The 18,184-nt window shown below is 42.0% G+C and overlaps 1 long non-coding RNA gene across 1 annotated transcript in view; it reads left to right on the plus strand.

Annotated features, from left to right (window-relative positions):
- The first annotated feature begins 2,025 nt into the window (after positions 1-2,025).
- The window catches only part of LOC144888744 (uncharacterized), a 75,411-nt gene continuing 59,252 nt past the window's right edge, over positions 2,026-18,184 (plus strand). Inside the window, exon 1 of the long non-coding RNA XR_013621298.1 lies at positions 2,026-2,143. This is a non-coding gene — a long non-coding RNA (uncharacterized LOC144888744). The remainder of the gene's footprint in view (positions 2,144-18,184) is intronic.

Genomic DNA, 18,184 nt, shown 5'->3' on the forward strand with positions numbered 1-18,184 from the left:
AAATCGAATTACGAACCGTAATGGCGCACGCGCTCGGCTCGCAACAACGCGTTCTGTGATTGGCTGCCGGAAGTGAAGTCTTCACTGTCGCAAATGTGAAGCGATGAATACGATGAATCGCAAATTAGTTTTTATTAGTTTTAAAACATAGTTTAACGGCAACATAGTTTTCCAACGTGAAATAAATGAATACGCTCTCAAATGTGCCGTCCGAGGCAGAGTCTGTTCGCCACGTTCGGCACACGTGATAGCTCGCTGCTCTCTGATTGGTTGAATCGTTTTTTGGACATAGCTTGGTAACTACTTGTCCGATTAATATGAAACCTTGAAAAGGCACATCCTCGGGTCCCCAGCAATATACCTGGCAAGTTTAAAGTATATCGGACCCGTGGTTGTCGAGAAACAGCGGTCACAGACATACAAACATACAAACATACATAAAAAAAACATGTTTGTTTGTATACAAACATACAAACATACACACAGAGATTACTGGAATTATAGATAGATATATATATATATATATATATATATATATATATATATATATATATATATATATATATATATACACACACACACACACACACACACACATCATATATGTGTATAAATATATATGTATGTATGTATATATTTGTATGTATGTATGTATATGTGTGTGTGCACCATGCTCTACAGTTTTTGATAAGGATTATGCTGGGTGGTTTCCTTGTATACTATAGTAATATAATTCTGTATACTATAGTAATATAATTCTGTATATTATAGTACTGAATAGTATAGGATAATATCATTCAGTAAAATATAATATAGTATGGTACAGTATATTATATTATTGTTCTGTATAGTATAATATCGTTATGTTTCATATAGTATACAGTTGTATTGTATAATGTAATGTAGTATGTTATAGTATAATATAATATAGTATGGTACAGTATATTATATTATTGTTCTGTATAGTATAATATCGTTATGTTTCATATAGTATACAGTTGTATTGTATAATATAATGTAGTATGTTATAGTATAATATAATATAGTATGGTACAGTATATTATATTATTGTTCTGTATAGTATAATATCGTTATGTTTCATATAGTATACAGTTGTATTGTATAATGTAATGTCGTATGTTATAGTATAATATAATATAGTATGGTACAGTATATTATATTATTGTTCTGTATAGTATAATATCGTTATGTTTCATATAGTATACAGTTGTATTGTATAATATAATGTAGTATGTTATAGTATAATATAATATAGTATGGTATAGTAAATTATATTATTGTTCTGTATAGTAGTATATAATATAGTATGTGGGAATCGTTTCAAGATTTAATTTTAGGATTCTTTTAAAGAATGTTATTTTTTGCACTTTTAAAGGAATCACATTTTGGGAATCTTTAGGAATCTCCACGTTGTCTTCCTAAAGGAACCTTGAAAAAGGCGCAAATTTTGATTGATTCGGATTTCGAGGCTGCGATGGTCGGATGGTTGCGATGTCCGTGAAGAATGCGCTCGTTAACCGCGCCACGTTTTATCCCGAGCACCGAGCAAAGCGGTAACCCAGGAGGCTCCCGCAAGTCCCGCTCCCATGGTCCAGCGGTGTCACACACATCAAGGCTCCCGCATTTATCATCCGTTAAACATTACGCGGCCGGGCGCGCCATTCCCTTTGAATTGCTTATTAATTACAGAGCTGGAGTTTTGGAAGCGCCGACACGTGAACCGAGTCCGGCCTTCGACGCGACTCACCGGAGCGAGGGAGGGGTGGGGGTAAGGGAGGGTGTTTTTTGGGGGGTGTGGGGGTGGTTGCCCGGGTTGCCCGCGGACTCACCTCGCAGCCGATGTCCAAGTTTCCCGGCGCGTTGGCCGCACATGAGAGGGAGGTCGCTCCGGCCGGAGAGCGAACACGCGGCCTAGATAAGGCGTCCTCGGGCAGGAGTTTGGCACCAAGAACAGAGACAGACTTTATGAGACGACGGACAATAAAAATGATCTTGAGAGAGAAAGAGAGAAAGTTCACGTTCAAGGGAAAAGCAGAAGAAAGGAGTCTTTAATGCATTGTGTCCGCACGCCGTGGTCGTTCCCGAGTCGGCACCGCAATGGCTTTGTGTGTCCTTCTTCAATGTGAGTATTGAAGCCGTGAATGTACGAGCTGTTCCTTACAGAGCATTCCCTCGCTCGCTCCTCACTCCTCGTACCCCGAACATTCCAGCTCATCAGCTTCGCACCACCACTACAACAGCACCCCCCTACCTCCCCGTTTTTCCCAGCACTTCAAAGCGCGCACGCTCCAGTGCACGAGTGCGTGTACGTGCGTGCGTGCGTCCATGGAAAAATCCGTTCCGTCGATGGCGATCCAGTAGCTCATCCTTTGAGTCACGTGTACCATGCATCGCGTCCATGTATGCTGTTGCTAATACGAGATCCTTACGGGAGAGGGTTGGGGTCCAAAAAATTCACCCCCTCCATCATCACCCTATGATCAAAACTATGATGATGATGAAAACATCATCAAAACTATGAGGTCCGGTGTTAGTCGTTCGATGTATAGTTACCTGCGTGGGACGGTATCTCAAAAAATTATTGACGGATTTGGACAAAACTTAGTAGGTAATTTGGTTAGGTGAAAAGAACAAGGAGATTCCATTTTGGTTCAGGTCCAGGTCCAGATCCGACCTATCAGAAAATACAAAACGTAAACTGTTCAGTCTGGCGGAGGTATGCTCTCTACCGAGCGCCCTTCTAGTTGAGTTATGGTTTCCCTGAGCTAGGTGACTTCTTACGTCATTCCAACAAGTCAGGCCTTTTCAATCTGAAACCTTTCATAAAGGGAAACTTCTCGACTCCCTCCCCTCTCCCCACTTGTACTTGCGTGTGTGTCGGCAACTTTAGCAACATCTCCTTGTAAACAGGCTTCCTCGACCTATACAAATGTGTTTACAGGTTGGCGTACATGGCGTGCACGTGTCTTGGCAGTAACCGCATCTGCTTGCAATTCCATTAACAAGGTGATGTGGCAGATCTGTCTGCAAAACCACAAGCAGCAATACATCACACGGCAGTGATTCGCGGTGTCTCTTCCTTCGAGGTGTTCCAAAAACGTCAAAAAGTCTGGTTACCTGTGCACGCCATTGCGTGTCACGTGTGGCCTCTTAGAGGACACCTCGATTCAGATATCCGGCTATTTTTATGAACACAGGGGCCACTCGTTCGGTAATAATCTTGTAGCATCTTCTAGACAAGTTCCTCCTTTTATTTGCCATGACTTGTATTGGTTACTGTCCACGGTTTTGCGCAATTATCAGATTCAAAATGTCTGGAATTCTGGGCTGAGCAGAAGAAGGATGCTCTCAGTAAGAAATGAATGAATGATTGAATGAATTTGTGAGTGTGTGTCTCAGCAGGAAAATGAATTCACGTCCAAGTTTCACATCCAGACCTCATTGCGCTCCCGTGAGAGTCTGTTTGCGTGATTGGTGAGTTGGAAAACCAGAGCCAGCAGTTCAAGTGGGTGATGTTTTGACAATCCTGGGGGGAGACAGAGGGAAGAAGCAAAGAGAGGTTGGGAGGACAGAAAGGGAGAGAGACAGAGATTGTACATGCTTGTGTCCGTGCATATAGACACGTATCATATTTGGAATTCAGGTGGTCCAAATGGTCACCAGGTGTTTGGTCCACAGAACGGACCAGGCCTGAGACGCATCTTTCATGTATCCGTAAAAAGAAGTGAGCTTTTGCTTTCAGCATGCCATGCCGCTTGTGAGTCCAGATCACGAAGAGGGCAGAAAACAAAGTCCTTCAGAAGAGAAATGGCTCCTGTCCCGTGCTGAGTGACCGAGCAGCCACAGAGGCGACGGTTCCTTCATTGCTCTAACACTGCTCATGCTATCAGATGGCGCGCAGCCACAACAGACAGGGTTTGTGTGCTAAAAGCGTCTTTTGTTCCACAGGCCAGTGTCTGAGTGACCCCAATAAAGTTGGAGTGTTCCTCAACTCTCTCCTCTCTCTCTCTCTCCCTCTCGACCGCATGGCATATTGCACGCTGAAGCAAAGAGCAGGAAGTTGTATTGAGCTATCATGGCGCCAACTGTGCCAGCTTTGATCAAAGCACACCGTACCGGGGACATCCTTGGCGCACCGTAGTGTCGCCTCACGACATGCCATCTCACCTGCGTCCTCCTCCCGTGGGACTACCGTATCACCCTTTGGCCGTCGATCGGGTACTGCCGGTGAATCGGAAACCCACGAGAGATCGATGAGACCCTGAGACGCCTGCTTCCTCGCCCTGCCCTCTTCCGTCGCACGGAGGAAACACAAGCCGGAGGACCTGACGGAATCGATGGCCCATTCTTAGAGACCTCGGACGTGCCCGCTTCGCATCGACGTCCAAAAGCGGTCTTCCATTGTTTCCATTGGGGACGGTGGAGGACAGGAACTGAAAAGCATTTCTTTAAGTGATTCTATTATAAAGGCCTTTTTTTATTTTTATTTCTTTTATTCATTTGAAGTGCAAACGCTCTCTAAAGGAAGGAACATCTCTATCTCTTCAGGGTTCAATGTTCGCTAAAATCAATGTGCTGCCTCTCGACGTGCGGGCCTGGATGGTAGCTCGACAGAGTGCAAAGTCGTTCTATGTTTTTGGCCCCTTCTTATTTAAAAAAAAAAGTTCCTGCAGCAAAGAAACTACATTAGGTTGTGTCAGTGTGGACCCTGAGATAGACTAGACCCCTTCATTTTCATTACGATAGGATACGGATGTAATAGCATTCTACAACTGCCATTGTTTGACGTAAGAGACTCTGTCTGTCCATATACAACAGGTCTGTCTGTCTCTGGAGTTTATATAAACGTTTACAAACTTGAGCTACCATGGCACGATGCCCCCCCTTTTCAGGTAGTGCCTCTTGGTACCTGCCCGTGCAGATCTCTTCCTGTCTTTCAGAAAACACACTGGTGACATTCTTCGCGTGTAAATTGATTCTTCGCCCCGCTCTTGGCGCCGCCACACGTTCATCCTCCCCGGCTGCGGCCAAAATCTGCATCAGAGAGACCACATGATTCCTCTTATCGATGATGCGGAGAGGCTGCGATTGATCTGGAGAATATGTTTACTAATCCAGGTCCAATTGGAAAGCGTTGCGCTGAAACCGCAACACTTAACATTGATTTAGGTGAACCACGGTAAGTGTGCATCTCAGCTAGCCTCTAATACCTGTAATACGGCATGTGTGTATGGAACACGCAGACGGTTGTTATCAGCCGCGGCCGCTGCTACATGGTCTTGTTGCCCGAATCATGTGATAACAATGCCCTTGTTGCCAGGGGAGAAAAAGAAAAGGAATATTTAAAAATAACTTTACTGCCGCAACTTCTGGAAGAGCCTCTCATTATGTGTTTTCAGTGAAAGTTTGTGGTGAGCTGAGGATCAGCTCAGGTAGGTGCAACTTCTGGAAGAGCCTTTCATTGTGTGTTTGTGGTGAGCTAAGGATCAGCTCAGGTAGTTGCAACTTCTGGAAGAGCCTTTCATTGTGTGTTTGTGGTGAGCTAAGGATCAGCTCAGGTAGGTGCAACTTCTGGAAGAGCCTTTCATTGTGTGTTTTCAGTGAAAGTTTGTGGTGAGCTAAGGATCAGCTCAGGTAGGTGCAACTTCTGGAAGAGCCTTTCATTGTGTGTTTTCAGTGAAAGTTTGTGGTGAGCTAAGGATCAGCTCAGGTAGGTGCAACTTCTGGAAGAGCCTTTCATTGTGTGTTTGTGGTGAGCTAAGGATCAGCTCAGGTAGTTGCAACTTCTGGAAGAGCCTTTCATTGTGTGTTTGTGGTGAGCTAAGGATCAGCTCAGGTAGGTGCAACTTCTGGAAGAGCCTTTCATTGTGTGTTTTCAGTGAAAGTTTGTGGTGAGCTAAGGATCAGCTCAGGTAGGTGCAACTTCTGGAAGTGCCTTTCATTGTGTGTTTTCAGTGAAAGTTTGTGGTGGGCTAAGGATCAGCTCAGGTAGGTGCAACGTCTGGAAGAGCCTTTCATTGTGTGTTTTCAGTGAAAGTTTGTGGTGAGCTGAGGATCAGCTCAGGTAGGTGCAACTTCTGGAAGCGCCTATCATTGTGTGTTTTCAGTGAAAGTTTGTGGTGAGCTCAGGGTCAGCTCAGGTAGGTGCAACTTCTGGAAGAGCCTTTCATTGTGTGTTTTCAGTGAAAGTTTGTGGTGAGCTCAGGGTCCGCTCAGGTAGGTGCAACTTGTGGAAGAGCCTCTCATTGTGTGTTTTCAGTGAAAGTTTGTGGTGGGCTAAGGATCAGCTCAGGTAGGTGCAACTTCTGGAAGAGCCTTTCATTGTGTGTTTTCAGTGAAAGTTTGTGGTGAGCGAAGGATCAGCTCAGGTAGGTGCAACGTCTGGAAGAGCCTTTCATTGTGTGTTTTCAGTGAAAGTTTGTGGTGAGCGAAGGATCAGCTCAGGTAGGTGCAACTTCTGGAAGAGCCTTTCATTGTGTGTTTTCAGTGAAAGTTTGTGGTGAGCTTAGGGTCAGCTCAGGTAGGTGCAACTTCTGGAAGAGCCTTTCATTGTGTGTTTTCAGTGAAAGTTTGTGGTGAGCGAAGGATCAGCTCAGGTAGGTGCAACTTCTGGAAGAGCCTTTCATTGTGTGTTTTCAGTGAAAGTTTGTGGTGAGCGAAGGATCAGCTCAGGTAGGTGCAACGTCTGGAAGAGCCTTTCATTGTGTGTTTTCAGTGAAAGTTTGTGGTGAGCTTAGGGTCAGCTCAGGTAGGTGCAACTTCTGGAAGAGTCTTTCATTGTGTGTTTTCAGTGAAAGTTTGTGGTGAACTAAGGGACAGCTGTCCCTTAGGTAGGTATGTGGATTTATTAACACAGGTCTTTCTTTCTCCACTACTGTCTAAGATTCACAATGACACAATCACTGAGTAATTATTTGGCACAATGGCCTTTATCAGGATTGGTCCATTATCCTGCTCAGTGAATATTCTTTCGCTGGCGACGCTTACCTGTCTCGATAATGCACGCCTGTGTACTTCTTTGTCGGCGTTGTTGTCTACGGTAATCTATGCTGAGATCTCCCTCTGTCTCTCAGGATAGCTGGATTCACTCCGGTTGAGATTACTCCTGTCTGATTTATCTTTCTATCGATTGGTCAATCTCGTCTGACGTCATTGGTAACGTCTTGGGTAACGTAAATCATGTGTTTGTGCCAAGTACCCTTCATGTTATACATAACTCGTAGGTGACAGTACAAAGTAGGCACATGAAGACGAGTGTTTTTTAAAGCATGTGCATATATAAATACACTACCGTGTTCAGTTCGCCACAAATTAGGAGCCAACGGGCAAAACGACACCATTTTGGATTCCAACCTAAAGATGCCAGAATCACAGCTACGCACTCAGGTGGGAATGCCAAACGAGGCCAGGATCCCATGCCCTTCACGAAGAATCCTAATCCAAGACTGAAGCTTAAATGTTGACGCGCACACTTCCCCCATTTGGGAAGACCGCTCCTCCACCCCCTACCTACCTTGCTACCTACTTGCCACCTCGTCTACTAATCTCTCCTCCCTTCCCATGCCTCCTCCCCCCAAGCCCTCTCCCTCCCACAGATCTCCCGATGTCCCTGCTCTCAAATGTTGTATTTGTGTGCTCCCCTCTCTCCCCATCTTTTCTCCCGCTCCCTTTATCTTATGTTTTATGTGTCAGTTTGTCTTTTTATGATTAATGTTAGCTCTTTACACGAGCCTCGATCTTGTATACAAAAAAGAAAAAAGAAAAACTTGTTGCTATAAATGTCTGAGGAGACATCTCTTCGTATTTGTGAATGCAGTTCGTTTGAAGCTTTCCCCCATCTGATTCTCTTTTCATGGATTGGTCGGTCACTCCAATCTGACGTCACTCCTGATGTGTTATTATGCAAATGCATCATTTGCTCAAAGTAGTCTTCATGTTATGTGGTGCCACACAGTATCATGTAATCATGGCACCATTTAAATTTGAAAAGATCATCTAGTGTTGGCATTGATGTAAACCTTGCAAGGCCTCACGGGATTTGCACACTAATTGTCCTTTTGGGTAGAGTTCTGTAGTACTGGCTTGGGAAGATCGCTTTCATCTTAGCTCGTATAAGTTTTATCACCCCGCTCAGGGGCAGATCCAGGAATTTTAAGATGGGGGTGGAGGTGGGGGGGGGGGGGGGGGGGATGTGCACCAAGATATCGTGCCAAACGTGGGGTGCGGGGGGGGGGGGGGGGGTCTGGCGGTCTGGTGGAAGTTTCTGCAGTGTTCTTGGAAGTTTCTGCAGTTTCTTGCTTTCTTCCCAGAGAAACAGATTCCCGACAGTTCAGCAGATTCCCGGTGACTAACTGGCCAAAGTGATGAACTAGAGAGCAAACTTCCCAGCCGTTCCATTGTCAAACCAAGAATGACCGCACTGTGGTCACAACCTGCGACAAAATCCAGTAAGGGGCCGATTGGCAACGCACATTTAAAACACTCTTAAAAGATGAATAGCGTGATTGGGAAACACACATTTAATGCGCGATTGAAAGATTAACTCGACACCTCCTATCAATGTCACCCTCCCCACGGTTATATTATATCAGAACGAGCTGATTCGTCACTTACTTGGATTTACTTGGATGTAGAGGCCACACGGTCACGAATTTCACCCCAAAATGGGGCAGTTCAAAAATTACATAATGATATTTTTTCTATCAATTTGCATAATGTAACTCTTGATTACATAATGTAACGCCTGATTGCATAACGTAACTTTTGATTACATAACGTAACGTAACGCTTGATTACATAACATAATGCAACACTTGATTGCATAACGTAACGGTTGATTACATAACGGAATGCTTGATTACATAATGTAGCGTAACGCAACTCTTGATTACATAATGTAACTCTTGATTACATAACGTAACGCTTGATTACATAACGTAACTTTGGATTACATAACGTAACGTAACGCTTGATTACATAACATAATGCAACACTTGATTGCATAACGTAACGGTTGATTACATAAGGGAATGCTTGATTACATAATGTAGCTTAACGCAACTCTTTTTTTTTTTTTGTTGTATACAGAGTCGAGGCTCGTGAAAGAACAAACATTTATCAAACAAACAAATCAAACAAACAAGCAAACAAAGTATATAAAAAGGGGAGCGGTCGACAAGATGGGGAGAGAAGGGGAGGAAGCACACAAACACAACATTTGAGAGCAGGGACATCGGGAGATGTTTTTGGAGGGAGAGGGCCTGGGGGGAGGCAGGATAGGTATAAAACGCAAGGACACCAAGGACTTCCAGGAAAGAAGTCAAAAGTCACCTCAAAAAAGTGGATTTGGGGTGAAATTAGCGGGGGTAGAAAAGATCAAGGTTTTGGATGGGGGAAGATAAGAGATGGTGGTGAACAGCCGTTTTAAAGACCTGGAGGGAGGAGTGGGATTGAAGAGAGTGAGGGAGTTTGTTCCAGAGGCGGGAGAAAAGAGGAATGAAGGAGTGAAGGTGAGCAGAGAGTCTTGATTTTGGTAGTTTAACCATAAGAGGGTTGCAGGCAGATCTTGTGCGACCTGCAGGAATATTTGGGGGACAGAGCCCAGAGAGAGCTGGGGGAGCAAGGCCGGAGAGGAGTCGGTAGAAGACGGAAAGACCACCAACCTGCCTGCGGTGATTAAGTAAAAGGCCCTTGGAGATAGCATCATGTCATAATGGCCGTCAAAGGCCGTCATAATGTAACTCTTGATTACATAACGTAACGCTTGATTACATAACGTAACTTTTGATTACATAACGGAATGCTTGATTACATAATGTAGCTTAATGTAACTCTTGATTACATAACGTAACGCTTGATTACATAACGTAACTTTTGATTACATAACGGAATGCTTGATTACATAATGTAGCTTAATGTAACTCTTGATTACATAACGTAACGCTTGATTACATAACGTAACTTTTGATTACATAACGGAATGCTTGATTACATAATGTAGCTTAATGTAACTCTTGATTACATAACGTAACGCTTGATTACATAACGTAACTTTTGATTACATAACGTAACGTAACGCTTGATTACATAACATAATGCAACACTTGATTACATAACGTAACGTAACGCTTGATCACATAACATAATGTAACACTTGATTACATAACATAGCGTAAAGTAATGCTTGATTACGTAACAATGTAACACTTGATTGCATAATGTAACATAATGTAACACTTGATTACATAATATAACATAATGTAACACTTGATTACGTAGCGTAACGCTTGATTATGTAACAGAATGTAACACTTGATTACGTAACATAACGCTTGATTTTGTAGAATAATGTAACACTTGATTACATTATGTAACGCTAGATTATGTAATATAATGTAACACTTGATTACGTAACGTAACATAATGTAATGCTTGATTACGTAATGTAATACTTGATTACGTAACATAATGTAACACTCGATTACATAACGTAAAAATGTAACACTTGATTACATAACATAACATAATGTAACACTTGATTACGTAATGTAATGCTTGATTGGGAAATGCACTCTTAATGAAATATTTAAAAATTAACTTGACGTCTCTCACCACGTGTGTATTTACTATAAGTGGATGAGTTGCGTGTGCGTGCGTGTGTGTGTGTGTGTGTGTGTGTGTGTATGTGTGTGTGTGTGTGTGTGTGTGTGTGTGTGTGTGTGTGTGTGTGTGTGTGTGTGTGTGTGTGTGTGTGTGTGTGTGTGTGTGTGTGTGACGTATACTTTTTGTGTCAATTAATTACGTATTACGTATTCTTGATATGTACCTTTTAACTTTAACTCTTTAGACTGCTGAAACCCCTTTGACCTTTGAAGACCCTTTAAGATCCCTAAGATCCCTAAGACCCCAAAAGACCAAGAGGACCCAGAAGTTCCTGAAGACCCATAAGACCCAAAAGATCCCGAGGACCAAAAAGACCCAAAAAGTCCCCAAGGACCCAAAAGTTCCTGAGTACCCAAAATACCCAGATGACCCAAAAGTCCCGGAGGACCCAAAAGACTCAGAAGACCCAAAAGACCTAGTAGACTCAAAAGTTCCAGAGGACCCAAAAGACTCAAAAATTCCTGGGGACCCAAAAGACCCAAACGTTTCTGAGGACCCCAAAAGACCCCAAAGATCCAAAAGACGCAGAGGACCCAAAAGACCCCCCCCACCCCCCTTATTCCGGCAGGCCGGTATTTTAGCCAGGCCTTTCCCTCAAGTGGGCCAGAAATTGCCGCCATTTTTTCGCTCTGGCTTTAGAAGCCTCTGTTGTATATTTGAAGACTGAATAATGCGTCTTCTATCATTAAATAAAGGTACTGTTTTGAGGAAACAAAGGTACATTTTGATTGCAACTCGTGCAGGGGAAACGAGGCAATGAATTTTTTGTTCGGAGCAATCGTGGCAGCGGTCTAATATACACCACCCAAAGAAGGTGCGTTCTCATAATGCAGAGGAAATAAAATAGTGACGGCTTTAATAAATAAATTAAAAGATTGGTTTTTGACTGACTTTTCAAAATGTAATTCACATATCACTCATGTGAAGTAAAACGAAAATCGGCTTGGAAGTGAAATGCCTGCGTACGTAATAATTAGTAGAGAGGCCGGGAAATTCCCAAAATATATATTTTTTACTTCTTCTTTTACAAGTTATTATGTACACGTAAACTTTAAAGATGTTTCTCCTATACACTTTGAAATGTACACTATAACCATAGCACATCCACTTTTGCACACTCAACATCACCTCTGAGTTTATAAACATAAAAAAAAAAAAATCGCGTTGGAAACTGAACAATGTACATTTTCATTACAAGGAAAATTGTTCCAGAGGACCCAAAAGATTGTCTCCGAGGACCCTCTTTCTATGTATATGTTCTGCACGTTTTGTGTTCTCAGTCTTCAATGAGCCTAGACTTTGTATATAATCCCCCTTATTATATGTTTTATGTGTCTGTTTGATTTTTTGTGTGTGATAAATGTTAGCTCTTTCACGAGCCTCGATCCTGTATCCCAAAAAAAATAAAAATAAAATAGAAAAAACAATTTTTTAAGGTAATGAGGCTCATTTTGGAACTATGGGAGGTTGTTGAGGATTTCTTCCCCCATCCAGCAATCCGAGGCTCATTAAGTGGATAGCCTCAACCTCGCAGCTGGAAGCATGTGGAGTAATACTCTAAACCAGCGGTTCTTGACCTGGGGGTCGTGACGTACGCGCATACGCGAACAAAATACTGATCTGGTATGGTATGTACCTTTGTTAGGTTCCCCATAAGGGGCTCAACAAATTGATATGTTATTTATGACCCCTTCATGACCCCCGGAAAACCCCAAACGACCTCCATTAGAGTCTAAACGCAGAGGTAAAGGGAAACAACCTATAAAGATGATATATTCGAGCGTATCAAATGAAACCCCTTTGCCTGTTGGTGGATTGAGAAGTAGAGAAACATTAACAGTCACGATGACAACATTAAACACACTCAGTAGATCCGCTCCCTGATTAACCCTTGACCTCTTCCTATTCTACCGCTTGCTTTGTCTCTCCTGCCTGTGTCAGCAAAACGAGACTTTTGAATAAAGACTGAAGCCTCATTTTGTCTCGAGAGAGTAAATACTTCCCAAAATGAAGCATCCTCCCCATGAAACCGCTTCGTGAGAAATAAACCATTTTTCTAACCTTTCACATAATGTCTTCGGACATGTCTTCCTCCCCAGAATAACTCCAGCATCTGTGCACGAATGAGCGTGCAACTCAAGTCAGCAACTGTTAAATGCACATTGAACTCTCGTTGTAAATCATTCCCTACTGTTAGATTGCAAGGGCAGCTGTCTCTTTTTCATCTTTCAGAATGCCTCCTGAAGACCTCCATGCTTGAATTAACTATATGCCTGAATGCAATCTTACAATTTGACACTTTTATCTCAGTGGAACCTCTTTGCAAACACTTTTTAAAGTTCTACTCAATGAGTTTTACTTTGCACACACTTGGCCTATTTTTTGCATGCATGGACCTGTTTTTGCATGCAATGGGCCGTTTCTTTGCATGCAATTGGTACACTTTTGCATGCAAATTGGCCGATTTTTTCATGCAGTTGACTGATTTTTTGCATGTAATTGGCTGTTTTTTCATGAAGTTGGCCGGGGTTTTGCATGCAATTTGTTGGTTTTTGCATGCAGTTGGCCAGTTTGTTTGCATGCAAATTGTCTTTTTGCATGAAATCGGCCTGTTTTTGCATGCAGTTGGCCGATTTTGGTGTGCACATTGGTCGACTTTTGAATGCAAATTGGCTGATAAAGTATGCAATTGGCTGATTTTTTGTATGTAATTGCCTGATGTTTTTGCATGTAATTGGCCGGGTTTTGCATGCAGTTGGCCGTTTTTAGCCGCGTCGCAGATGCTGCTCATAGAGTGCCCTCTGCTGTTGTTGTTGTTGTTGTTGTTGTTGTTCTTCTTCTTCTTGCTCTTGCAGAGAAGACAAAACCTCAAAGCTCCACCCATTCTGGGAACCATAGCTCCACCCATTCTGGGAGAGCCTTCATATAAACAAATATCCACCATTTTATTAACTCGCATAGCTTTGAGGCCTGTTTTGTAGGCCCGTGGTGTCTTCCTCTCTCACACAGTTTTATTTCAAATCAAATTCGATATATCATTTCATTTTTCACAGTCGCTAACATAGTTTTAGACTCGGTTGAAAAAAAACGGGAAGAAAATCCGATGAAAGTTGCCCTTTATAGAACGAAATGAATTCTCAAAGGCCTGTAACTTCAAGTCCATTGTGATATTTTTTTTTAAAATCTCAGCATGGTCAGTCATACACCGCCCGAAATAAGAGACGGGAAAATGCCGAGATATATATATTTTGTTTAAATCGCGGCATGGTCAGTCATACACCACCCGAAATAACAGACGGGAAAATGCCGAGATATATAAAAAATTCGTCCATTTGATGACAATCGTCACGATGAAATATTTAATTTATACGTCGTCACAATAATGTGGAGAGAGGAGCATAGCTTCGTTCACGTGTCGCCACACACGGGAAATTGCCGAGATATATATTTTTTAAATCGCGGCATGGTCAGTCATACACCGCCTGAAATAACAGACGGGAAAATGCCGAGATATATTAAAATTTCGCCGCCACACACGGGAAATTTCCGAGATATATTTTCACTTTGCACAAAAATAACATCAAATAATCGAATCAATAGGAATGTCCTGTGCCTATAACATCGACGTTATAGGCACAGCTGCATCTAGGCATTGTGTAACATCGACGCGGCTTTTGTTTTAATTAAAACTTTTTGTACTTGTTTGCGTGCATATTGGCCGATTTTTGCAAGCCAATTGGCTAATAATGTTTGCAACTGGCTTATTTTTTTGCATGTAATTGACTGGTTTTTGCATGCAATTGGCCTGTTTTGCATGCCGTTGGCTGATATTTGCATGCAAATTGGCCGATTTTTGCATGCAATTGGCCAATTTTTTGCATGTAATTGGCAGATCTTTGCATGCAATTGGCCGATTTTTTGCATGTAATTGGCAGATCTTTGCATGCAATTGGCCGATTTTTTGCATGTAATTGGCCGATTTTTGCATGGAATTTGCCTATTTTTGCATGTAATTGGCCGATTTTTGCATGTAATTGGCCTACTTTTTGCATGTAGTTGGCAGACCATTGCATGCAATTGGCCTATTTTTTGCAGAGAAATTGGCAGATTTTTTTGCATGTAATTGGCCTATTTTTTGCATGTAATTGGCAGATCTTTGCATGCAATTGGCCGATTTTTTGCATGTAATTGGCAGATCTTTGCATGCAATTGGCCGATTTTTTTCATGTAATTGGCCGATTTTTGCATGGAATTTGCCTATTTTTGCATGTAATTGGCCGATTTTTGCATGTAATTGGCCTACTTTTTGCATGTAGTTGGCAGACCATTGCATGCAATTGGCCTATTTTTTGCAGAGAAATTGGCAGATTTTTTTGCATGTAATTGGCCTATTTTTTGCATGTAATTGGCAGATTTTTGCATGCAATTGGCCTATTTTTTGCATGTAATTGGCAGATTTTTGCATGCAATTGGCCGATTTTTTTGCATGTAATTGGCAGATCTTTGCATGCAATTGGACGATTTTTTGCATGTAATTGGCCGATTTTTGCATGCAATTGGCCAATTTTTTGCATGTATTTGGCAGATCTTTGCATGCAATTTGCCGATTATTTGCATGCAATTGGCCGATTTTTTGCAGGTAATTGGCCGATTTTTGCATGCAATTGGCCAATTTTTTGCATGCAATTGGCCGATTTTTTGCATGTAATTGGCAGATCTTTGCATGCAATTGGCCGATTTTTTGCATGTAATTGGCCGATTTTTGCATGGAATTTGCCTATTTTTGCATGTAATTGGCCGATTTTTGCATGTAATTGGCCTACTTTTTGCATGTAATTGGCAGACCATTGCATGCAATTGGCCTATTTTTTGCAGAGAAATTGGCAGATTTTTTTGCATGTAATTGGCCTCTTTTTTGCATGTAATTGGCAGATCTTTGCATGCAATTGGCCTATTTTTTTGCATGTAATTGGCAGATTTTTGCATGCAATTGGCCTATTTTTTGCATGTAATTGGCAGATTTGTGCATGCAATTGGCCGATGTTTTTTGCATGTAATTGGCAGATCTTTGCATGCAATTGGACGATTTTTTGCATGTAATTGGCCGATTTTTGCATGCAATTGGCCAATTTTTTGCATGTATTTGGCAGATCTTTGTATGCAATTTGCCGATTATTTGCATGCAATTGGCCGATTTTTTGCAGGTAATTGGCCGATTTTGCACGCAATTGGCCAATTTTTTGCATGTAATTGGCCGATTATTTGCATGGAATTTGCCTATTTTTGCATGTAATTGGCCGATTTTTGCATGTAATTGGCCTATTTTTTGCATGTAATTGGCAGATCTTTGCATGCAATTGGCCGATTTTTTGCATGTATTTGGCAGATCTTTGTATGCAATTTTCCGATTATTTGCATGTAATTGGCTGATTTTTTGCATTTAATTGGCCCATGTTTTGCATTCAATTGGCCGATTTTTGCATGTAATTGGCAGATTTATTGCATGTAATTCGCAGATATTTGCATGCAATTGGCCTATTTTTTTGCATGTAATTGGCAGATTTTTTTGCACGTAATTGGCTTATTTTTTGCATGTAATTGGCAGATCTTTGCATGCAATTGGCCTATTTTTTGCATGTAATTGGCCTATTTTTTGCATGTAATTGGCAGATCTTTGCATGCAATTGGCATATTTTTTGCATGTAATTGGCAGATTTTTGCATGCAATTGGCCTATTTTTGTGCATGCATATGGTCCAGAAGGTTGGCCTATTTTGCAATCCCATCTAATCACATCACTGATGATGCTAAGGAATTATAAAACTTTTACACCATTGTAACAGGATTGCCTTGATGTACAACCTTGTTTTAAATTCAATGAATGATGTGCTTATATAATTTAACTTATACAAGGAAACTCAGATGCAGGATGAGGTCATTTGACCCATAATACTTGTCCTTGATCCATACACCCCATTTATTTAACCCTAGATGTCAGGTGTATAGGTTAGGTAGCGTTTAGCTAGTTAAGTGCTTGGATGAAAGACCTCAACGGAAGGATTAAACGCTGAAGAACAGTCGGATAACTCGGTGTGCTTGTATCTGAGCTGTCTGGTCTGTATTTGCCCTAATGGATCAAATCCGACAAAGTTTGCCCTCCTGGTGCAGTTCGTGCTGGGGGCGTTATTCACCTGGAGACAGAAAGTTTGCTGCCCTGTCAATTATTACATTTTGACTATTAAGACCCCATAGGATCTATTAAATAAGAGATAGGTCATTATGTGCCAGCACCTAGACTAAATTCCTTACCTAGAAATTAAATAAAATGGATAAAGGGAAGTAGATATTAAGTTAGGCTAAGTTAATGGTAAAAATGAAGCTGGTACCTGAATTGAATAAAAGTAGAGTGATTGATTAGATTAGATCAAAAGTAGATTGAAACTCAGCCGCATTCAGAACTATCTCCAATATGCAAGTGATTTTGTTTTTCAAGGTTTGTACTTCAAAATGGGACCAAAAATAAAAATAGGACCGTGGATCCTCAAGATGGAGCAACAGTCGCTCAAACCCCTCTCAGACCCTGATATTTTTCATGCCGAGAACAAACGTATAATATCACCATATAATAAATCTTGTATCGATTTCTCACCCTTTCTGCCATTCAGATATTTTCTCCCATATTTTTTCCACTTACTTGACATTCACTTCCTACTGCAAGCGTTCATGGCTCCTATGTCCCCTGACCTTCAGCTCTTCCAGCTCTTTTCAGTCGATACCTAGATGTGAAAAGGTAAACATCGAAACAGACCAACATTCAGCACTGACCAATAATTGCATGGAAATACCATAAGTAAACCTATGAGAGCACATCACTCCCTCCCAACCTTTGTAGAGATATATCCTAAGGGGACGGCGAGAAGGACACATGGGGGAAAATAAGCTGAATGAAACACGGAAAGAATAGAAAGGGGGAAAGCAGGGATGAAAGAGAAAAGGAACAAATAAACCGGTAACTAACAAACGAAAAGAGGTGAGGGGGAGGGGGGAGAAAAATTACAATAATCTGGAAAAAAAGGAGTGCTTGGGAATGGGGTCAATTTGGGTAGAAGAGATCATGAGTATGGTTGAGGGATGACCTGATGTCGGGATGAGCAGATGTCTTGACGTCGTCGAAGGAAGCGTGGAAGTGAAGAGACTGGGCAAATTGATTCCGTAAGCGAGGGAGTAGCGGAACAAATGAGTGGAGGTGAGCAGTGAGTCTGGATTCTGGAGTTTCAGATAGACTGTGCACGCCGTGTGGAAACCTGGGAGGGACAGAGCCAAGAGCGGGTAGAGGGCGCAAGACCAAATCCTCAATACAGGTAGTGAGAGGTGGGTCTGGATTCTGGAGTTCCGGACAGACTGTGTACGCCATGTGGAAACCTGGGAGGGACAGAGCCAAGAGCGGGTAGAGGGCGAAATATCAAATCCTCAATACAGGTAGTGAGAGGTGGGTCTGGATT

This window comes from Myxine glutinosa, chromosome 14 (assembly GCF_964187855.1).
Source record: "Myxine glutinosa chromosome 14, kmMyxGlut1.1, whole genome shotgun sequence".
Taxonomy (NCBI): Eukaryota; Metazoa; Chordata; class Myxini; order Myxiniformes; family Myxinidae; genus Myxine; species Myxine glutinosa.